Raw genomic sequence first — 25,140 nt, forward strand, 5'->3', positions numbered from 1 at the left:
ATGCAACTGAGTACAGCTGGAGTTTCTTCATTCGAGCTGCATAGGGTATCTGCTTGAGGCCAGTGATCCTATTGGTGATGTACTTCTGTGGTCTTTCCAATTGTTGCAGGTGTCATGTAAGGTACATCCCAAATGGGGCATTGTACTCTATGATGGGTCTGATGAGTGATGCATAGAAGGGCCCAATGACCTCTTTCGATCTGGATGCAAACCCTTTTGTGATTAGGTGGGCCACATAGAAGGATTTTCTAACCACTTTGGCAATGTGATTATCAAAGGAGAGGTTACTATGTATTTGGGTCATCAGATCCCTTATTACGTCTTCCGTATTTAGGGGGCTACCACCTATGTGGTAGTTTGTGGGTACTTTGTATTTTCCAAAGGGGATGACTATGCACTTTTTGACATTTAGCTTGAGGCCATGGTTTTGACACCAGGTATCTGTCTCAGTGAGACCCTTTTGGAGGATGTCTGTGTCATCCGGAGAGTCAATTATAGCCCCTAGTTTGCAGTTGTCTGTGAACTTGGTCAGCCATAGTCCTCCTGTGTTTGCCTGTACCTCTGAGAAGTATATGCTGAACAGGAGGGGTCCTAGGACTGAGCCCTAGAGAACGCCACTTGTACCCGGTTTAGAGTCAGACCTAGCTCCTGCAACTCTTACCATGTGGGTTCTGTCTGTGAGCCAGTTGTCAACCCATCTCATGATGTAGGGGTTTATGTTCAGGATGGTGAGCTTGTCTATAATACCTGAGTGGGGAATGGTGTCGAAGGCCTTTGTGAGGTCTAGGTAAGCTGTGTGGACCACCTTTCCCTCATCTATAGCCTTGGTAACTGTCTCAAAGAAGTCCACCAGGTTTAGGAGGCATGATCTGCCCTTAAAAAAGCCTAACTGGGTAGGGTCCAGTGTTTGGAGGTTTCCAATGTCTCTGTTAATGAGATCCATGATGATGCGTTTCATAGCTTTGCAGACCAAGCTAGTCAGGCTTATAGGGTGATAGTTCCCGGGGTCTGTTGTGGCTCCACCTTTGTGGAGTGGAATAACCATTGCTGTGCGCCACTCTGTGGGCATGTAGCCTGTGGAGAGGCTGAGTTTAAACAGTGTGTTTAGGTGAGAGGTTAGTTCATCTTTGAGCTCGTGTAGGATGCAGCCTGGGACACTGTCCGGTCCCATTGATGCTGTGTTTTTGGCTTTGGAGAGGGCTGTTTTAACCTGAGTGTCTGTGATTTCAGGGGCACTACATTCTTCTGGTATGGTTATGGGCCCTTTTGGGGGTGGGGGGGTGAAGTTTGCGCTGAACCTGTCTGCCAGGATGTTGGCTATATCAGTTGGTTCAGTGTATTTTGTGCCATTCTGCACTAACTCCGAGCAGATCTGAGAATTGCCACTTAGATTCTTGGCATAGCTAAAGAATGCCTTGTGGTTATCTTTGGAGTCCATGGCAATTTTTCTTTCGAAGCTAGCCTTGGATGATTTTATGAGGGAACATAGTTTCTTGCTGATACTGATCAGGGATGTCTTCCCTTCTTGGGATTTTACTCTTTTCTGTACTAGTTTCCTCCTTCTATTGTATAGCTTGTTTATGGCAGGGGTCCACCAGACTGATTTCCTTTTCTTGGAGGAGTGAGTCTTGGTTTTGTTTGGGATAGCACGATCCATGCATTCTTGTAGGTGCCCATAGAGTGCATTAGTAAAGGATTTTGCAGCTTGGACAGCATTATCCTTTAGCATGGGGGCTTTGAAACTTCCCACCTCGGTCTTAAGTAATGTGAAGTTTGCTTTTGAAAAGTTTTTCACGGTGGTTTCTTTGACTGGGGGTGGTGCCAGAATGTGGTTATCCAGAGTGATTAGTTTATGGTCAGATCTAACCAGTGAGGGGTTGATCTCCGGTGTGGAACACCGGTCGCTCATGTTGGTGATGATCAGGTCCAATATGTTGTCACCTCTGGTGGGGGTGTTGACCAGTTGATCCAGGGCATTTGAGTTTATAAATTCTAGGAAATGTTGGGCAAGGGAATTTGTACTTGAGTAGGTCTCAGTTAATGTTTGGGTAATAGAAATCGCCCAATATCAGGGTGTTTGGTAGGACCTTTATGTTTACCAGTGTTTCCAGGAATGCGGAGTGGGGGTCCTGGGACATGGTGAGTGATCTGTAGCAAGCTATAATTTGAATAGCAGTTTTGCCCGTTGTTAGTTGCACGTGGATGATCTCTGAAGCATCGTGCTGTGCCACTAACCTGGAGGTGTGGGTATCCTTGATGAATATGGATACTCCCCCGCCTTTTGTATTTCGGTCCAGATTTTGTGTCCGAAATGTATGGTATGAGTTGTAGCCTGGTAGTGCTGGGGTGCTCTCTGGAGCCTTAAACCAGGTTTCTGTTACTGCACATATATCAATTTTCTCCATACTGAGGAGTGCCTCGAGTGCATGCATTTTGAGGTTTAGACTTCTGGCATTGAGTAGCATTACCCTCAGTTTTTTGTTACTTGTGCTATTTATGGTGGTGGATTTGTCTTTTGAGCCTTGCCTAAAAAAGGCACTATGGGGGTGGCAAGAGCCTTGGCCAGTATTCAAAAGCCTAAGGGTGACAGGTGCAAGCCATCTCTAGCAAAGCATTGCTTATCCGGTCATCTGTTACAAATAAGGATGTTAATTCTTCTAGATTCCAAATCCTTTAAGCAGGCCACAAATTGTTATTACCACGAAGAAAAATATAGCATGACATTTCTCCATACTCAAAAATCAAAACCATTGATATCCAAATTAATTGCAACAATCTCATTGGCAGTTAATTTACCCCTTCATTGTTTTGTTCTTTAGGCAGATAACAGATGCCAGTGAACTACTGCCTACCAGATAGTCCTTATGTTGACTTAATCCATTCCTCATTTTGGTATTCACCATTTCATACATAGGGAGAAAATAATGCTTTGTTCTCATAAAAGTCATATAATACAAATGACCAGGCACAGATATTCTTGGATTTTGTAAACACAAGCTCCCTGGACCTGACTGTCAATACACTGACCATGGGTGTAAACATACTGGATCTTGTCCACACTAATATGGAACAGTGCTGCACCCCCCCCCCCCCCCCCCAAAGTGTAATCCCCTCTCTGGTAAGGCTAGGCCACAAAACAGTCTCCTTTGAAGTAAAAATTAAACCTGAAACCCAGGCCAACCCTGGAATGTCCAGGACTACTCTGATAACCTGGAAACATTTCAAGCCCCCCTAAACCCTAAGAACATTGCTGCCTGTACAGAATTGTTCACAGAAACCCTATTCAAGCATGTTATTATCTGTGTAGAGGCAGGAATAAGTACAGAACCAACTCAAAAAACAAGCTACCCTGGTGGAATCAATAGGCTATATAAATGAAGAAAAGCATGGCAAAAATAAGGAGGTGTAGGCCCAGCAGCACTAAAGCACTCATCAAATTAAACAAACTTAGAGGACAGGTCTACCAAAGCCAAATCTGAAGAAAGTTGGCATCAAGTGCCAGGGCCAACCACAAGGTATTTTTTAGCTATGCCTGCAACCTCAAAGGTAATACACAGTTGTGTGCAGAGCTCATAGTTCAAGGAGCCATCTATACTGGGGGGTAAAGATATAGCAAGCCTAGTGGCAGACAAATTCAGCTCTAACTTTACTCCTCTCTCCTCACCAGCCTCCCCTCATGAAATATCATCAAATATAACCCCCCAAGTATCACTAGAGAACAGGTCCTCAGTGCTCTAAAGCTAAGAACAAGGCAACAATGTGCCCAGACAATATCCTAGGCTGCCTTCTAAATAGCATGAGACATTACCTATCAGGCCCTCTGGAATCACTTTTCAACCATAAACCCCAAACAAGCGTTGTGCCTCATGAATGGAGAACAGCAACTGTCACCCCTCTGCAAAAAGGTGGGCTATCTACAGACCCTGGAAACTGCAAGTTCATAAGTCTCACTAGTCTCCTGCAAAGCCATGGAAAGAATTATTATGGAAATGATCAATAATAACATAGGAAACCTCCATAAATAGGACTCAACCTAGTCTGGTTTCATCAAGGGCAGGTCATGCCTACTCAGCCTGGTGGACTTCTTTGAGAAGGTTACTAAGGCAGTGGGGGCAAAAGGGTTCACAATGCCTACCTTGAACTGGCCAAGGCATTTGACAATAGCCCACTTGGGCAACACTGATGAATGCAAGAGGTTAGGTGTAGACCCTTAAGTCACCCAGTGGACAGCCAGTTGTCTCACAGACAGGAATCAGGAAGTTAGAATTGGGATGTTCACATCTAAAGACAGGCCGTCTCTAACAAAATCCTCAAGGATCAGTCCTGGGACCTCTTCTTTGTGGCATCTTCATTAAAATGAAGGGCAAAATCAAGGCGCTCTGGTTGATCACATTTGCAGACTATTGCAAATTAGGAGCAGTCAGAATCCCCCACTAACACTAATGTTCTCTAGGAAGGGCTGACAGACATAACTGGTTACAGAGCCATGGACAAAAACTAATGCTCAAGAAATGCATAATAATATCTTTTGGAAAGTCATAACCTCTCATTACCATATATTGACAACACACATCGAAGAATTGAACCAGTAGTCAGGTATAGGAGACACATAAGCATTTATCTAGCCTTTGAACATCCTAGTGAAGAAATCATTCTATGTTTTGCAACTTATAAACAAAGATATAGAATCTAGATCCAAAGAGGTCATTGTTCACTCTATTGGCATTCATTAGACCTATCAAGTACAATGCTCCCTTTGGTATGTACCTATCCAAGCACATCCAACAATTTGAACATCTGCAGAGGTTCCTCTCTAAAAGAACACAGTGCATAAGTAACATGCCCCTCTGCAGACAGCCACAAAGTTATATCCATGTATTCCATCTCCTACAGGCTGTAGAGGGGAGAGCTGTACCTGGCATACAATGCAAAGCTGGACCTTCTGCATATCCACAAAACAATCACCACCAGAATTACCCATTCTAAACACTCAAACCTTGCCTGTGATAAATAGGACCTGCTGGAGAAACAGGTATGTATCGCAGAGACTACCCCTTCTGTGGAACAGGCTCTCATGTGAAGCAGAGTTCCTCTCTAACCTACTTCAAGAGTAACTTGGACAACTGAATTGGAAACAGGAAATTCATCCCTGATTTGGCACATATGTCTCCAGTGGACACAGGCAACCTTTAAATAGTTTATCACCCAGGCCCCTTCTTGTAAATGTTTCATTTCCCAAGCCCTTGCTTACACTTAGCTAGGGTACCAGAACTTGTCAGAGATTTGGGATGCATGACTAGGCTTAAAAAGGCCCCAGTGGTCATTAGTCTAGTACATTCTCTAAGGCCCCAGTTGTCAGCCTAGTACATACCTAAGGCCCCAGTGGTCATTAGCCTAGTACATACCTAAGGCCCCAGTGGTCATTAGCCTAGTACATACCTAAGATCCCAGTGGTCATTAGCCTAGTACATACCTAAGGCCCCAGTGGTCATTAGCCTAGTACATACCTAAGGCCCCAGGTCATTAGCCTAGTACATACCTAAGGCCCCAGTGGTCATTAGCCTAGTACATACCTAATATCCCAGTGGTCATTAGCCTAGTACATACCTAAGATCCCAGTGGTCATTCGCCTAGTACATACCTAAGATCCCAGTGGTCATTAGCCTAGTACATACCTAAGGCCCCAGTGGTCATTAGCCTAGTACATACCTAAGGCCCCAGTGGTCATTAGCCCAGTACATACCTAAGGCCCCAGTGGTCATTAGCCTAGTACATACCTAAGATCCCTGTGGTCATTAGCCTAGTACATACCTAAGACCCCAGTGGTCATTAGCCTAGTACATACCTAAGGCCCCAGTGGTCATTAGCCTAGTACATACCTAAGGCCCCAGTGGTCATTAGCCTAGTACATACCTAAGATCCCAGTGGTCATTAGCCTAGTACATACCTAAGACCCCAGTGGTCATTAGCCTAATACATACCTAAGGCCCCAGTGGTCATTAGCCTAGTACATACCTAAGGCCCCAGTGGTCATTAGCCTAGTACATACCTAAGATCCCAGTGGTCATTAGCCTAGTACATACCTAAGGCCCCAGTGGTCATTAGCCTAGTACATACCTAAGATCCCAGTGGTCATTAGCCTAGTACATACCTAAGGCCCCAGTGGTCATTAGCCTAGTACATACTCTAAGGCCCCAGTTGTCAGCCTAGTACATACCTAAGGCCCCAGTGGTCATTAGCCTAGTACATACCTAAGGCCCCAGTGGTCATTAGCCTAGTACATACCTAAGGCCCCAGTGGTCATTAGCCTAGTACATACCTAAGGCCCCAGTGGTCATTAGCCTAGTACATACCTAAGACCCCAGTGGTCATTAGCCTAGTACATACCTAAGGCCCCAGTGGTCATTAGCCTAGTACATACCTAAGATCCCAGTGGTCATTAGTCTAGTACATAGCTATGGAACTATAAGAAAACACGACTTATGTAAAACAGCATAACGGACCATCCTTCTCCCAAGCTATTGTTTCCTGTTCCTCAATTTATTTATTTCAGTGCATCTATAGCAAGAAAGATTAATGTTTCACAAATGATTTTAATATATAAAAGGCAGAAAGATACACAAAGAGCTAAAAAGCTTATGGCATTATTTCTTGGGGTAAAAATACAGTCAGAGGATTTTATGAAACACACTGACTGATCAACAAGGCACAAGGTATACAGCAATATCATGCATGAGAAGAAGGCATAAGGCCAAAGCAAGTGACTTTAACCACTAGGTGTTGCCCACGACCAGATATGTGATACTCTGTCAGACATTTGACTGGTATGTGTTACATTACATCTGATTTTAGCCCAAATGATTTTCTTGTGCCAATAGTCGGAGGAAAGATGGCATTGCACAAGGCAGACAAATGATATTTGTATGTATGTGAAGGCAGATATCACATTTAAGTCGGCTCACTTAAAACTGCATCAGACGTGTACTAACATTTTAAACATTCATTTATTTTTCAACTTTCATCTGCATTTATGCTACAGTATGCACAACTTCATCCCCATGGTATTTTCCTTCTGTTTTGTTCCTCTGCTATAGTACAATACTGTAAGTAGCTGAGTGCTGAGGAAGGATCTTCAATGCATTCTCTTCCATGTATAACTGCATAAATGGGCTCTTGGTTGTATGCTAAATCTCACAAATGAGCTCTCAAATGTGCCCATCATTTTAAAATTCCTAAATTTGTTCACTTTAAGAAACAAACATTCGCAAGAAGCCAATTTACAATTAAAGATTTCTGGAATAAAGTCTTTCTACCTGTTCAAGAATGATGTGATACAAAGAATGAGATTGTGGTAAGTGAAAAAGAAATGAATCTGACGTGTGCAGCAGATTATACCTTAAAATGTCCATGCAGGGCTTAAATATGCATGTTTTCACATATACATTCTTTTTCTCAAGTTGCATTCTTAAGTAAAATAAGTGATGTTGAAAATTAACCATTTTATAGCCTCTGAGTAATTTTTAATCCTTGATGTTTTATTTATTTATTTTATTTTCAATTTTAATGACAAAATGTTGTTGTAGAATGCACACCTCTCTCCAGTTAAAGTGAAAATGCATTTCATAACACTCTGTTATGTATCCTGGGACTCCGCTAACAGGCTCAAAACCAATTCTCTTCAGGAAGAATGTTGTATAGAAGGTGCTTTTTGAAGTGGCAGTTTTACTTCATTTCTGTGTATAGAAGCCTCAAGTTCTTTTTTATTTGTTTCTATTGCAATCAGCTGTAAGACAATTGATGGTAGTAATGGTGTGGTCACTTATACTACATGTACAGCACAGCATGTACTTTAGGAATAACTTTGGTCAGCGAGATACTAAAATTCAATTTACAACATCCCAACAAGAAACCTGCACTAGCAGGTGTTGGGTTGTTACACATGAACAGTTCTACATAATGCAAGATGCACGTTCCAAAAGCCTTGACTACTTACTTACGTAATAGCATGTAGTATTCAGTGTTTGATGAGTAGCTGTCAGAATCCCTTTTATATACCTTTTTGTATACACTAAAGCTTATTGCATCACCTTCTAAAATAAAAAGGGAAAAGCAAGGAGGGTATACTAGTACATGACAGACATTTCAACTCTCCCTATCTTGGAGGAATGGTCCAGTTTTCAGGAATGATTTACCTCTGCACAAGATGTCCCTATTGCTGGAGTTATGTCCTTATTTTCAGACTTGATTTGCCCCTTCAGACAATTTTTTGAATTTTACCCTGAAATATATATGATTTTTGAAGCTGTCTGGTACAAAGAAAAACACACCACATGTCCAACATATTACTGCCAACAATAATTTAAAGAAAGAGGATATATCTTATGCCTTCCTTTTTCCTGAAGCAAAAATAAACCATGTTATGATAAGAAGTTTGTGATACAATTCATTAAAGTGTATGGATTTTAGACTGCCTCTCTGATGAGTTCATATTTTTCCATAATTTTTATCACTGTCTTTGAATGTGTTTTTGAGCAGTATTCCACATTTCCACTGGAGGAAGGAAGAGTTATGTACTATTTCATATTCAAAATTTTTGCTAATTAGATGCTCCGATTTTTAGCTGGGTGTTCCTATTTGTGAAAGGCCTTTGTTCCCATTTTCAATGTCTCAGCTTGAGAAGTATGGGACATGCTCTCTCAAATACTGAACAAATTTAGTAAAAAGTAGACCCAATATGCTGAAATATATGACATGCACAACACAATTGTAAATGAAGAATACTTTCCTTCACTTGTCTTATGAGGTTACTGTCAATCAAGTGGAAGGAATTAGTACAAAAGTAATAAATCTGTTCAAATTTGTTTCAAGTTAAGAATATAATTTAACTTTATGCAGTCAGTTAAGAATGTTTGCTTAAACATGGCCAACAACTTGCTAGTAGATTCATAACCTTATGAATTTATACATCTAGAAATACCTTAGAACTTCTGTCAGAATCATGCCTATGCAAGGGTAAGCATTTGTCAGGTTCTAGACTATTGTCATAAGTCATACCATTTAAAAATATGTACAGTTTTCAGAAATGTCCTGCAAGATTATAAGTTACTGCAGTACATTAAACTGCAACCAAAGGCTGTTCTTTTGCCAGTGCATTAGGATTTTATTAATAATGCTTTCTGTCCAACAAAATTCACACATACACATGCCCCATGGTTTACAATTAATGATTAGTCCTTGCTCAGAACATAATAGGACTCACACTGATGCCCAAGGTTCACTTCCAGCCTTGTATCCCACCAGAGTCTATAAGAACCAGAAGAAATCCATACCAGTGAAATCAACAATCAGACCACTCTACTAAACCACTCCAGTAGATTCCCCTCAAGCATTTTAAACACTTAGTTTTCATAAAAAGGCCATTTATACCAGGATGTCATCTTTGGACCAAGGCCTACATTTTCCACAGGCTTATCCACAACTGGACACAAATCTATGTTTCGGGGATGTAAGTCATTTGTTTATTACAAATAACATCTGGTAATTTACTTTCAGAAAACTAGTGGGAGTTGCTTTTTAGTGGTCTGAGCCAAGTACCCATTTAAACAGAACCACCTCAAAGTTGGTACTCTTGCTGAAGATACTTGCCACTCAACAAAAAGCTACACCTAATAAAGCTCAGAGACCACTGCAGTTATTATCTGGCTTTTCTCACAAGTTCCAGCCATTTCATAAACATTTTGCACGCTCATCCTTTTAAATAAAGCTCAAATTGCAAAAACAATTGGCGTTAGTTGTTCTAAGGACAAGCCAAAGTTACACCTTAAAGTGAGGTGCATGGGGGCATTATTGTTCTTCAAAAACTCTAAACATATGCATTTAATGTAAGCTGACCTATTAACATTTTAACAATTCTTCCGCCGACTATCTCATGCAATGAATGGGTGCACATATACTTCCATCATTTGTCTGCTGCTTTTAATATTGCTGCATAGCATCCCCTTGCCAGGATAAATTTAACAGTTCACCTGTCACGTTTAAACTAGTGTACTGGGCTTTGAATATTACTCATTATCTGGATTTTCTGCTCAAAGCATTTGATGAAATAAAAGCTACGTAATATCAGCAGTATACTCATTACATTAGTGCTTGGTGCATTACATTTTTCACAGAGCAGCAAAATTCAATGTTGGATGATTTTACAAGCGTAGCACTTTTGTGTTTATGCCATCATACAAAACTTGCAACTAAACCTGCAACCCTTCTCACAAAAAAAAAATCAAAACAATGGTACTGTCTAGTTGGTTATAAGAACCTATATACAAATTAAAATGACAACATAAATTTAAGACTATGATGACAGCATATTACAAATCAACTTTTTTGGAGAGCTATAAGTAAAAAAAAATATGGGAGTTTATCAAGAAACACTTAAGACTTCATCACAGAAATAAAAGAAATGTAATTGCCTCAGTCTGTCTTTTTATATAAAGATTCAGAAGTTCATGCTGCTGCCTTTAAGGCTGTTGCCAGTTCTGTTAGCTATGGTTAGAAGGATCATCTGAGGTTATTAGAAGCACTATACATCACAGACTACAAAGGTGATAAACCTAGTTTAGGTCAAGTAGAAACAAATTACATAATGATAAAACAATGAAAAAAGCACTCCCCCAAACCAGCCTTGTCACATCACTGTCCATGCCTGTGTGTATATGTGTGTGGGGGTGCACAGCAAAAGCCAAAAACTAGTTTGTTTTCAATTATCTAGAAAATATACAGAAAAAAACTATAAATTATAAGTAGAGCATGTACGGCAGTGATGCAGGAATGCAAAAGAAAATACAAGCTCTAAACCTGTACCCAGTGCCACACTCCAATATACAAAGCCCAAAGAAATTAGACAGTGCGGTGAACCTGCAATACAAATGCTCACTCTGTATTGCCCCCCAAAAGCTAAACTTTTCACACATTAATAAACATTGCTGTATGTGCAATACCAAAACAAACATTTCTCTCTAAATAAAATATTTTAACATATGGCAAAAAGTTCCTTAAATCAAATCAAAAATTTAAATGCTTCATATCACCACTACTGCTCACTTAAAAGGAGAAAACAGAAAAAAACATACCCTACCAGGTCTATATATATAAAGCAATTAGCAGTGGTAGAAGGTAGCATAATATTTGGTAACTATAGCACTCTCTTGTGTGACAAGGCAGCTATAGCAATAAACATGACATCAAACACCCATTTAACCTAGCTAGGGTAACTGCATCAATAACTCCAGATAACTGAAAATGTTTGTTGCAAACAAACATCGTTAAAGTATCTTTAAAAATTCTCTTTAACCATTTGAATACTAGCATTTTTTTAACTTGTAGTCATATTTATATTAGTTTTACATTTTGTGAATGGCTGTATGTTCAAAATTGTTTAATGTTCTCTATTGTAACTTTTAAGGAATTATTTAGAGGGGCAGATATCTGTAAAATGACCACAGGTTATTCTCCTGACAATGAAATAGATGTAGCATGAATTTTGCTTGGACTAATTTAATTTCTTGTAAGGCCATTGTTTATACTGAAACACTTAAAAATAAAAAAATAAAATATGTTGTTGGAATCTTTGATGGTCATTAAATGTTGGATTCCAAAATGCCATGCAGAACTCAAGATAACCTGCCTTGTACAGGATGACTAGAACATTTTGTCTTGAAACCAAAGAGCCACTAAGCTACTAGGAAGTAGGTGTAACCCCTATAAAAGAATAGGGGCTGCAGGATATTGCCAGTTAATCACTGTATTCCAAAGACATTTACTGAAAATGAACTATTTAATATTCATTTTTGCTCTTTCTTGCTATGGCCAAAAATAGACAAGATTAGGTATGTGGGCAAGATGTCTATTCCCTTCCTTGAACTTAACATGTGATTTCACACTTTGTAAGTTTCCACAGTCCCCATTATGGTACCCTCAGTCATTCTAGAGCCACTTGACATTCCACTGTCTAAAACAATCATAGATTTCAAAAGGAAAACCTTTCTGTTTTTTCTGCCCCAAACTGTTAAATTCTCTTGAGGCACATATTTATCAATTAAGATGACTTTAAGGAAGCTATAATAATTTCAGCACAGATATATAACATATCGGTACGTGGGTACCTGGCATAGGAAGTCATTTTTTGAGTTGAATGACTGCTGTTCTCTGTGGTTAAAATATATATTATTTTGCTTAAAGAAGCATAAATGGTGTGAATGTCCTTTATGGGTTCATTAACTATTTTATTACTGTGATTTCATGTCCCATTGACTTGGCTTAAATGACCAACTTAAACACCCATTTATGAAATTAATAATATAAAGAATTAGCCTAGCATAATCAGAAGTACAGAAGGGATTCCTTTTGGGATGCCAGCACTTGAAATGTTTTCAGTTGTCAAAAAGTTGAAAAAAAAAAAAGACCGAAAACCTGGACGTGAGTGAATGTCGAATATCGCTCTTTTCCATAAACGTTCTTTTTAAAGGGAGGCAAGCACACCCTGCTTCCCAGTACCATGTGGAAGGCAAGCCCCCACCCCCCGAACACACACACACACACACACACACACACACACACACACACATATATATATATATATATATATATATATATATATATATATATATATATATATATACACACCAACTCCAAGATCACCATACCATGGAGAAAAGGGAATATTCTGAGAAATGGCATCTTGGTCTTAGCATTTGTAAGTCCAGTCGTTTTGCCATTCTGTCTCCTCATTTTGGGACTTGTTCTAGCAGGTCCTGACATTTCAAATGGTTACCATATACAGGATATTCAGGCCATGGAAGAGTGCACTGCTATTTAGCCTTTTTTAGTAGTGTATGGAGTTGTGGGCATTTGCTAGTATATCTACAATTCTTCAATATATATGTAAAAATCTTACGATCATTAGTTCCAGTACAGCTTAAAACAGTGCCAAACACATTAGTCCAAAACTTCACGAGGCAGTGCACCAGCAGCAGAGAACATGTTGGCTGAGGAGTCTTCAGAGGAAGTGACTTCATTGGGTCCTCATGCAAGGCAGAAATGGGTGCAATGCATCATCGCACCAGCAAAGATGTGGCACATGATCCATGACTACAAGGCAAATGGAATAATTGTAATGAATGGTTTAGCGCACCTAGGCTATGCATTCAGATATTACCATACCTACATCATCTAGAGGGGTGATCAGGGCAAAGTCAGCACCATTTGTACACAGAAGGACACAATGATACAAGACAGCATTGCTAGCATAAGTGGTGTCTGTGATAATTATGCACAAGGCTGTAAGATTGTGCAGTATCAGGGATATACTTGTCAACCTCTTAACACAAGAAATCTTGACAGACTAAAATAATGCAGTGGGACAAATGCCCAAAAATCAGGTTAAATTTTAAATATTGCATTTATAAACTTAGAAAATTGTTAGAATAATAGGATTTGTGTTAGCATGAATTTTCTGAAGGATGTTTGTTTGTCTTTTTGGCTTTTAGAGGTTAGAGGTCACCACAGCGGAACTCCGGTCTGCTAATGATTGGCAGTAGATTTTTTTTATGGTGCCGAGTTGCTAGCCCGATGCCCAACCTTCAGCGAAGGCACGCCCATTCACGCATGTCTTTCGGAGGCCACTCGACTGCGGGGAGGACATGCAGACTCCACACAGAAGGCACTCCAGCTGTGAATCGAACAGGAGAGCCTCTTGCTGTGAGGCAACAATGCTACCATGGATATGAAGCCTAAAAGTCAGATCTATGCTATTATTTAGTGACTTCAGTCCTCAGTGATTTGCCAGACAACCACAAATTTTATCAGAAACAGGTAAAAAATAAGAGGCAAAAATCTAGACATTCTGCAAAATCTGTACAGTTGAGAGGTGTAGTCAGGGATCACTTTCTCCAGTGATGGGGTAGAAAACTGGGCTGTGTGTGTTCCATGTGGATCTGCAGTCCCAAGGCTGTGATACAAGATATGATCATAAGTCTTTTGAATGTATATTGAACAACTGCACTGTATGCTGGAGTCAGGTTGTCAAAGGGATGCTGTAGTGCCTTATGCATATGTTCTGGAATATTGCCATGGCCCCTGCAGTGAAGGTCTGGCAGAGTGATTGCATTCATGATGTCATGTTAGGGCATGGATAAGTGTTATTTGAGGTGAAGCTACAATGGAGTGGACTAACACTGAATTAGAGACCCTGAATAGCTTATTCAGTTGGGTGAGCCCACGATGGAATCAGGGGGCATCGGCCATACTAATAGGAGCATACAAGGCTGGGGTGAAGGACACAGTGGATCCAGAAGATTGTAGGTCATGTTTAGTTGAGCACCCATTGAGAAGGAGGCAAACAATGTGTCTGTGGACAGTGCAACCACCTTAACAATAGTGTGTGCCATCCATAGTAGCATAGTGTCCAAATCTATAGTGTGCAACAGTCACCTAGCATGATCAGGGTAGCCAATTCCATGCAGCTACATTGATGTACTAGTGAATGTCAAGTTAGATACCCTGCCCTGTAAAGACAAGTTTGTTCCAGGTTTTTATAAGCCATGTCCTGGCAATGCTTTTCAGGCCTTGCAGCATACTAAACAGTTCTGACATGGTCAGAGAAGTGTCCACTTGTACTTTGATCACAGACCTACGTATCTGCTGATGGATGACAAGTGTGACACTCAAATTAGGGAATACTTTTGGACTCATGGCAGTCATACCTCTCAACCTCTTAGAGGAGGAAATCTGGAAAAAGCCATAATAATGGGGGGCAAAGGGCCAAAAATAGGGACAATATTTAAATATTGTTCTTACAAACTTAGAAAGTTGATAGAATAATAGGTTTTGCATTAGCATGAATTTCCTGATGGGTATGAAGTCTGAAACTTAAATGATTGTCATTATTTTCTGCCTTCAGTCCTCAGTGATTTGCTAGTGATTTGACAGAAAACCCCAATTTTATGAGAAGCAGACCAGAAATATGAGGTAAAAATCTGGCCATTCTGCGAAAATCTGTACAGTTGAAAGGTATGATGGCAGTGACAGCCTCCTACATGCCTGTCAACAGTGCCATGTGTGGTCACCTAGGATGCAGTGTAGTCCTGCCTATCAGAGATGGGAATGAGATGGATGGGATGACCTATGCAAACAAGGGTGATGCTGGAGACTCGTACTGGACCTCCACAATCTCCACAGCTGTGGTGCTGGTTGAGTGCCTTCCCCTATTAGCATTGTTGATGGTGCCAGTATATCCTCATCATTTAGTGCAAGGTGAATTCATTATCAGACACTGAAGACCTGCTAATATCCAGTATTTGCTAGTATTAGTTAAAGTTATGAATACAGACAGATGACATTGTGCAATGCTGATACATATGTGAGACTCCTACCACCATGAGGCACACATACTGCTAGATGTCATAAGTGTATCTATCTAGCCTATGGGCACATATGTACCTTGTCATGCAGGTTCTCTCTGTTGCAGCCTTGATGTCACTAGTGGACATAAATGCAGACATGTGTGTGCATGAGTAAACCTGCAGAAGTGCTAGTCGGTATCTTACAGGAATGCCCTGTGCCAGTTCTCACCTGGTACATCCCCTCCTGACTCTCAGGCAGTCATTACCAGCTGGGATCTATATCAATTTCACTGACAGCCATGAGGGTTTGCTCACTTTTACCACAGAAGGACAGCAGGAATTCATGTGTGTCCATGAGATACTACTGTCTTGTGGGTGCAGCCTCAGTAGTTAACCTTCATACTCTGGCGATGTCTGACACTTGTTCCTGTCATGCAGGAATATAGCATTAATCCTGTTATGCACATGCTGCACTGATCTATTATGGCTACCAACTGCACTGATGTCCTGCATAAGTCTCTGCCACATCTGCTTCAAGAAAACCTTGTATGCTGTATTGTTTTCAAGGATACACCTGCCATATAATACTTCTGTCGCTTGTATGGTGAACTTCTCCTGTTCTTGACATCCTTTGGTCCCATGATAGGTCAGGTACATATGAGGATGCAAATGTGGATCAGTGCAGGTATGCATGAAAGTGCTTTCTAGCCAATAGTTGCTTCCAAACAGTCCTCCTTACCCTTGTGGTGATCACTGCCGCATACATTCCTATAAGGTAATTGTTCTGCCTTAATACTATAATGTGGCAACTTTGGGCATGTAAGTCATGCATGCTCTCACTTCTGCCACTACCATGGACTGGCTATATTTTGCAAAGTTTGATTATACTGCAGGCCCACTATCTCATATAGTCTGCCACGCTGTTTGTGTGCATATGGCACACTGTGTAGACATTTATATAGCGGCATTGTGACTGTGCCCTAGCTAGATGTCCTCCTTTCAGGATTGTAACTTGTCCTGCCTGTCCCCCATACCCTGACTAAATGCACACTCCACGTCCATAGGACTGAAGTCTGTTCTGCATGTTCTTTGTACTCTGACAGGTTGGACCTTCAGCTTGTCACTCCCTGTCATGACCAATGCATTGTTGGTACACATGCACGTACATTGTACTGCTGTGTGACAGCGTTTGTGGTTGCCATTCCCCCTTGAGTGGCAACTGAAATCATGAGGTCTGTTACCTGTTTTTTCTCTGCTATCACTTTATCTATATGACAGTTCATTGTAATGTCTACTTTCTTCAGATTGTCTGTTTCTCACTGTAATGCAGTTCCCCCCACAAAAAGTTACCTTGTTTTTTTTTTAATCTTTTTTTAATATGGGGCTTGTAGCACAAGTATTATGTTAATGAGTAGATTTAGCATGATTGAATCTGAATTGTGCCAAAAATGCGATGAATTATAACCCTCATTTGGCCGTGTGGGACCTGGTCATGCTTGAGCATGGGCACTCATGTCACATATATTGTTATTGTCTAGGGTTCCTGGCCATATTCATAACAGTTTAATTGCACTAATGATCACGGTTACCACACTAGCCAAATGTCCATCATGACCATGCCCATGTAAGAGCATTAAGTCACACAAGACATGTATGCCTATGGAGCCTAGCTGTTTCCTGACATTACTGACCATCTGTATCACAGTGCTATTGATAGGTATTGCATTACTATGCAGCCTCAAGATGCACATCTCTTAGTGTCCACAATATGTTATCGTGGGGTCTGGATACAATTTTATTTTCTGGAAATGTTCTGAAGAGTGGAGATTGCATCCACAAGATCAAACTGTGGGCGCACTCCCACCTAGTGCTGTGGGGAGTGCAGAATCTTTTTACACCTGCTTCACTTAGGGTATAGGGAGTGCTTGCTGGGGAATTATGAAGGTCACCTGTATGAAAGGGGTGACTGGCATGAGTTTGCCATATGGGTGAGTGGCACCAGTGATAATATTCCTTCTGAGAAGAAGAGCTGTCATAACTACAATGACTTGAGAAAGTGCCACCTGTACCTTTTCCCATAGTAGGAAAAAGAGGTTACTGAGAGGGAGCCCTAATATTATAGTCAGCAATCATCTTCTGTAATATCACTTTGCATTAGGTTTGGCACCTATAGCTGTAAATGCCTTCTGCCATCAGGGATATGCTGTGGTCTTGATGTTTACTCTGCGTTTCTCAGCACCTTAGCAGATTGAGGAAAACTGGATATCTGCCAGACAGGACATGTTTCTCAGCTAGTGGGTATATATATATATATATATATATATATATATATATATATATATATATATATATATATATATGTATATATATATATATGTATATATATATATATATATATATATATATATATATATATATATATATATATATATATATATATATATATATATATTTATATAAACTGTATTACTGGAATAAAACTGTGTACCACACCACTGAGCAGTGGTATTGCGATTACTCTTTGTTGTAATATTTAACCATAGTTTAAATGTTCTTTGATTTTATAAATACTTTTTCTTCCAGTTCTACTGAACAGTACCACTTATAGCTGCAGTAGTGTATCACTGCTATCATCTCTTGTGTATTCTGTATAATACACTGACAAAGTGATATGTTGATTTGCTAATTTGCTTTTTGTTTTTCTGGTCCTTTTCTAATAAACAGTACTGTATATCACTGAACACTTGTATCCTTTTTTCTCATGTTTTCATTGGTTTTCATTATAATTTTTTTTTGTTATATGTTTCTCCCTTTCTGCTCATTTTCTGCATGATCATCCATGAAGCAGACACTGCACTGGCCATCTCGTAATAACTGGGTCCCCAGAAGCCCATAGGACGTTCTTGCTGCAAGATGGTGAAAGTTACGCTGTGGAAGATGACCTGAAGACTTGTTTGGCCTTCATTTTTGCTTTTTCTGGTGGGAGTCATAACCTCCTCATTGGAGAGTAGTGTGAAGATATCCTCCTTGTCACCTGGCAAAAGGTTTGGTGGTTGTTGAGAACCACGGTGGACCTGTGGCCCATTGCATACTTTGGTCCATCAAAGCAATTCCTTATGTGAGTTTTAGAATTGTGTATCCCATAGGCTTTGACCATTCGGTCATCAGAGGCAGATGCAGATACTACCATGATGTTAGCCATGGCAGTCATTAACTTTCAGGTGAGTTTCACTTTGGCCTGGATTGCCAGAACATCCTCTCCCAGGCCTATCCCCCATTATAGCATTCTTCTCCTTTGCTTGTACTTTTCCATTCCCTATACGTAGTCCAATCCTCCATGCCACCAGATGCCCGCTTTTTGCTGGTCTGCATTTTTCCACTGTTGCACCTGTTTTGTATAGCTCCCCCCTTGTAAGTCTTTCTGTTATGTACTTATTTGTTTGCCACTGCTGACATCCATATACTCTCCTTGCTACCCACACATGCCGATGCTGCCATTCACCTCTGTCTGTCTTTAGGAAAATTTCAAACTAGGTTCTCAACACCCACACCACTCTTCCATTCCAGTCTCATGTGTGTCCCTCTCCTTGCACTCCTCTTTCTCATTATCCTGTCCTCCAGCTGATACCCTTGTGTATTATATAGGCTTCCCCTTTGTTGTGTAGTTCTCCTAGGGGCTCCCTACTATGAGGCACTTTGATGTGTATGTTAACATACATAACATTGATAATACTAAACACCTGCTGATGTCCCAAGATCCTGTTATTATTCATACCTTGGTCTACACAGGTGTATGCTGATGGCCAGTCTTGTATCTGTGATACCATTGTGCAGCACTTTCTCCAGCAGGTCTGTGCTGTTTCAAATTTATGCATGTAAAATCCCTGTCTGGCCACGTTGTGCTACCTTCACGCCACTGTTTACCATGGTACTGTCTTCTTATGTTTTGTCTGGTATCTTCTTCTCAGTAGTTCCTCTCTTACCATTATTGCCCCCTACCACAGTGGCACAACCTTATTATATGTCCACCACCAGCATATCTGGTTAGCATTTTCCTTCCCATCTCCAACATTATGTATATGGATGTCACCCTTCTCAATGGATCTTTATGAGGCTTCCTTACCACACATGCGTCACCCTTCTATACTGATCCCCAACAGGACAATCTTCCTTTAACTTTGTCATCATTTCTAGTGTTCCTTTCCCAAACATTTCTCCTGACTACATCAAAATCTCTTTGCTACACTGTTGCCTTAGCTTACCAAAATCCTGCTCATACACACCCTCTCTCAGTCTTTCTTGTCTTTTTACCTGCTTTCATTTCTTATCTAAGGCTCACCCTACTTTATAAGTGTTTCTTTTCCTGTATCCTTACACTTTCACTTACACTTGTATTTGCTCTTCTGGATATGTTGATTACCAGCTCTAAGTTCCCTGATATAATAGCCACTCTCTTTTCCGGAAGTGCAATTTGTCTGGAACAGCTACAGAAGATAAGCACTCAGCTGAACACAGCCCTCTTATGTCCCTCACCCTTCTAATGTCCTTCCCTTGACAGACTGATGCATTCTCCTGTAATTCAGCTGTGCCATATATTCCCTAATACTTCCGTAATGCCTTATGAGTGCATGTGTCATCTTGTTGGCGCTTTCCTCTACATTTTTCATTATTTTCCCATTTCAGCCTTCCAGTCCTTTTCCCTGGGCAAACCATTCCAAGTTTTCATTTTCCATGCATCTTAGCCTTACTCAATATTTACAGCAGTTACATGCCATCTGAAATCCAACACCCCCCATCCTCCAGCTCTCCTGTTGGCCTTAGGTTGGCCATAAAAAAAGTCTTAACTCTCATAATTTTATGCCAGTACTCGCATTTACTTTTACATTGCTTGTCATATAAGAATACTACCAACACTTATCCCCTAGAATCAGTAACCATTAAATGTTCAGAATCAACTTATAAACCCTCTACAGGTCTCTTCAAATCACCTTATACCAGCTGCATATCAACATACAAATCCATTGGTAGTAACAGTTCTCACTAACATAATCATCAATTACTTTTTATTTTACTTTCAGGTAAATGTCTGTTTCATCATTTAGTGCCTCCTCAAAAAGTGTTTTAAGCATATTTAAACTAGATCATTGCTAAGTTTGTATTTTAATTTGCAATGCAGTTTTCAGTTATTTCTTTTGCATTTCATGTAATAATGTCGTTGCTGAAAATAGACCTCTGTGGCCCACATTGTCTACCTCTGAAATAAAAACATAAATGAAGCTCGAGGGAAGCTGTAGCTTCATTTTAAAAACATGACCTTGGCTTCTAATGTCCAGCTTCCAGCTTATTTCACCTCAGCTTTGAAATCATTTGCTTCCTCTCAAAACCATATTTCTTGCCTTTGAAGAATGTGCTGTCACAAAGTAACAACTTGATTCAAAATCTTTGCAGGCAGTTGCATAGACATCCATTGATACAGCTACTTATTCTTGACAGTTGTCTTGAAGTTGTAAGTTATTTTCTAGTCAGTGAAAATTCTATGCTGATGAGCATCACTTTTCCCTTTTTCCTGTTATCTTTCCCATTTGTAATCCTGTAGCAGTAACACCTGCAATCACTGAAATGGAGTACCCCTTCTCATTATTCTTTCTGCATACCCTGCCATTACCCATAACACATTGCTGCCTGTGGTCCTTCACCTGTTCAAGTCAGCATTACACAGTCTGTCTTCCTCTGCCCCCTTATTCTAGTAAGCTAGTAGTTGTGGTGATGTTTATTTTGCAGGTATGCATAAGGTCCATTACAGCAGGATTGAAGAATGTCTTGTATGCCAGCCATAACTGTTCTCTCAGCAGTCTGTAGCAAAAAGAGGCTAGAGATAGGGCTTTGAGGCAATCTGCAAAGGACATTGGGTTTACTCCATGTATTCTTTTTGTGAGGAATCTCTGTGGACATTTAAGTTGTTTCATATGCCTGGCCAGGTACATACAGAAAGGGGTGTTATAGTCAATGATGGGTCTGGTGCTGGCAGATTACAATGGCACGATGACTTCCCTGACATAGATGCCATGCTCTTACTTGTAAGTTGAGTGACACAGAGTGATTTTCTTATGATCTTAGACACATGTTTGTTGAAAGTCAGGTGGTTATCTACACGAGTCCTCAAATTAATGAAGTAGTTTCCCTGGGTGGCCATCTTCCAAAAAGGTACTATTATACATTTCCTGGCATTGGGTTTTAAGCTGTGGTTTTCACACTGGTCATTTGTCTGTGTTAGACCTTATTATAAGATGTTAGTATCTTGGGGGTGGGTTCTATGATTGCTCCTAGCTTGCAATCATCTGGAAACTTGGTAAGTCAGAGGCTCTTGACACTGGCTTTGATCTCCAAAAATAAATGCCAGCGAGGACTGGACCCAGCACAGAGCCCTGGAGGACACACCAATGGTGACTGGCCTCTTTGTGGATGTGGTCTCTCCAATCTTAACTTCCTGGGTCCTGTGTGTGAGCCAGCTGGCTATCCAGTGAGATACATAGGGATTTATGCCAAATTATATGAGTTTGTTTACAATGTCCGAGTGGAGTATTGCATGAAACGCCATAGCTAGGTCAAGGTGGACAGTGCCCACCATTTTGCTCTCATCCATTGCCTTCATAATCTTCTCAAAGAAGTCCACCAGGTTCAGTAGGTATGACTTTCATTTGAAAAAACAAACTCATTGGGTCCAGTGTCTGAAGGCTTCCTATGTCATTGTTATTCATTTTTATGTAATTCCTTCCATGACTTTGCATATGAGACTAGTGAGAGTAATGGATCTGTAGTTACTGATGTCCCTTAATGGTCCAGCCTTGTGCAGAGGGATGACCATTGCAGTTTTCCAGTTGTGTGGCATATAGGCTGTGTAGAGGCTATGGTTGAATAGTGATACCAGTGGTCATGGCAGGTCATATTTTGGGATATTTAGGAGGCATCCTGGGATATTATCAGTGCCCACAGAAGTTGTATTCTTGGCCTTAGAGAACGCATCTAAGGCTTCCGCCCTATTAATATGCGAACGGATTATGTTAGGTGGTATTTCCTGAGAAACAGCTGAAGGTGAGAGGATGGTAAAAATGGAGATGAATTTGTAACTCTTAGAAGAAATCCTTCACTTGTACCTAAAGTTATTGCAGAGTTTACATTGAGCCAGGCTATGTATCTCCATGTTTTCTTTCCAGAACCAATCAATTAGGGAGAAATAAATTTCCATACACTGGATGTCCACAGGCAGCTCAGATACTAGATTGACTGCATTAAAACCTTCAAGAATTCTGATCAGCTGCTTATTTCCTATGAGGGTAAGAAGAAGGGGCAATCAGTTTCAAAAGAGATAATTTCGTAATGGTTGTCACTTGTTGCATGCTATTGTTTTGTCTTAGTCTCACCATGACATGTCACTTCTGGGCATGGTCAGTGCCCATTCTGCCATGTCTTTGGCGTCTTGTTTGGAAGTATACCTGAGGCATACCTCTCAACCTCTTAGTGCAAGAAATGTGGACAAAGCCAAACATGGGTGGAAGGGCCAAATTCAGGGACAGCTTTTAAATATTGCTCTTATAGACTTAGAAAGTTGCTAGACTAACAGGTTTTGCATTGGTACACATTTTCTGAAGGATATCGATGCTGAAACTCAAATGTATGTCATTGTTTAGTGCTTTCAGTCCTAACTGAAAAATTTGTGGAAACAATTCACCACCGTAACAGGTACAAACACGCAAAATCTGAGGGTAATGCTACTCAATGCTAGAAGTCTAAACCTCAAAATGCATTCATTCGAGGCACTCCTTAAAATGGAGAACATAGACATCTGTGCAGTGACAGAGACCTGGTTCAAGGCACCAGAGAGCACCCCTTCATTACCAGGCTATAATTCATACCACACCGGCCACCTAACCTGGACCGAAACACTAAAGGTGGAGGCGTGTAAATATTCATTAAGGATATCCTCACCTTCAGGCTAGTTGCTCAGCATAATGCATCTGAGATTATCCAGGTGCAACTAACTCTGGGCAAGACCGTAATCGAAATTGTAACTTGCTACAGACCCCCCACCATGCCCCAGGATTCCCACTCCTCATTTCTTGATACACTGGAAAATATTAGGGCACAACCCAACACCCTAATAATGGGTGATTTCAACTACCCCACCATTAACTGGGAAAACTATTCATGTACCAACTCTTTTGCTCAACGTTTTCTGGAATTCATAAATTCCAATGCCTTGGATCAATTTATCCACACCCCACCAAGGGCAGCAATATCCTAGACCTGGTCATTACCAACATGGGCGACCGGTGTTCCACACCAGAGGTCAATTCCTCATTGGTCAGATCTGACCACAAGCTAATCAGCCTAGACATCCACATGCCGCCCCCACTCCCCATTAGGGAAACCACCATAAAAAATTTCTCCAAAGCCAACTTCACGCTTCTTAAGACAGAAGTGGCAAACTTCACGACATCCATGCAGATGGACAATAGAGGTACGACTGCTGAATCCCACACAAATGCACTTTATAAGCACTTACACGAGTGCATGGATTATGCTATCCCTAACAGAACCAAGATGCTATCCTCCAAAAAAGGAAGCCAGTCTGGTGGTCCCCTGCCATAAACAAACTCTACAACAGAAGAAAGAAACTGTTGTAAAAAAGAGTAAAATCCCATGACTGGAAGAACTCCCTGGTCAGCCTCAGTAAGAAGCTGAGATCCCACATAGAATCCTCCAAAGCTAGTTATGAAAACAAAATCACCACTGATTCAAAAGACAACCACAAAGCATTCTATAGCTATGTCAAGAATCTCAATGGCAACACTCAGATCTGCTCTGAGTTACAGCACAATGGCACTAAATATACAAAACCAACTGATATTGCCAGTATCCTGGCAGATAGGTTCAGTGTTAACATTACCCCCCCCCCCCAAAAGGGCCCATATCTATACCGGAAGAATGCAAAGTTCCTGTAATCATGGCTGTACAGGTAAAAACCACACTCTCCAAAGCCAAGAACACAGCATCCTTGGGACCTGACAACATCCCAGGCTGCATTCTACATGAACTATAGAATGAACTGGCACCCCACCTAAGCACCATGTTCAATCATAGCCTCACCTCAGGCTTTGTACCCACTGAATGGCACACAGTGATGGTTATCCCACTCCACAATGGGGGAGCCACCACGGACCCCGGAAACTACCGTCCCATTAGCCTAATGAGCCTGGTCTGCAAGGCCATAGAACGTATCATCATGGAACTTATAAACAAAGACATTGGTAATCTCCAAACTCTGCACCCCACCCAGATCGGGTTTGTAAAAGGCAGATCATGTCTCCTGAACCTGACTGACTTTTTTGAACCAGTCACCAAAGACGTAGATGAGGGTAAGGTGGTTCACACAGCCTATCTACATCTCGCCAAGGCTTTTGACACCATCCCCCACTCTGGAATTATAGATAAACTCACTAAACTAGGTATAAATCCCTATGTCACAAGATGGGTTGCCAACTGGCTCACTGACAGAACCCACACTGTGAAAGTAGCAGGCTCCAAATCCGACTTCAGACCAGTGACAAGTGGAGTACCACAGGGTTCAGTCCTGGGTCCTCTCCTGTTTGGTATCTACATTTCTGAAGTACAGGCTAACACAGAAGGTCTTTGGTTAATGAAGTTCGTAAATGACTGTAAACTAAGAGCCATAATTGAAACTCCT

Source organism: Protopterus annectens, chromosome 13.part0 (assembly GCF_019279795.1).
Source record: "Protopterus annectens isolate FY-2018-M chromosome 13.part0, PAN1.0, whole genome shotgun sequence".
NCBI lineage: Eukaryota > Metazoa > Chordata > Ceratodontiformes > Protopteridae > Protopterus > Protopterus annectens.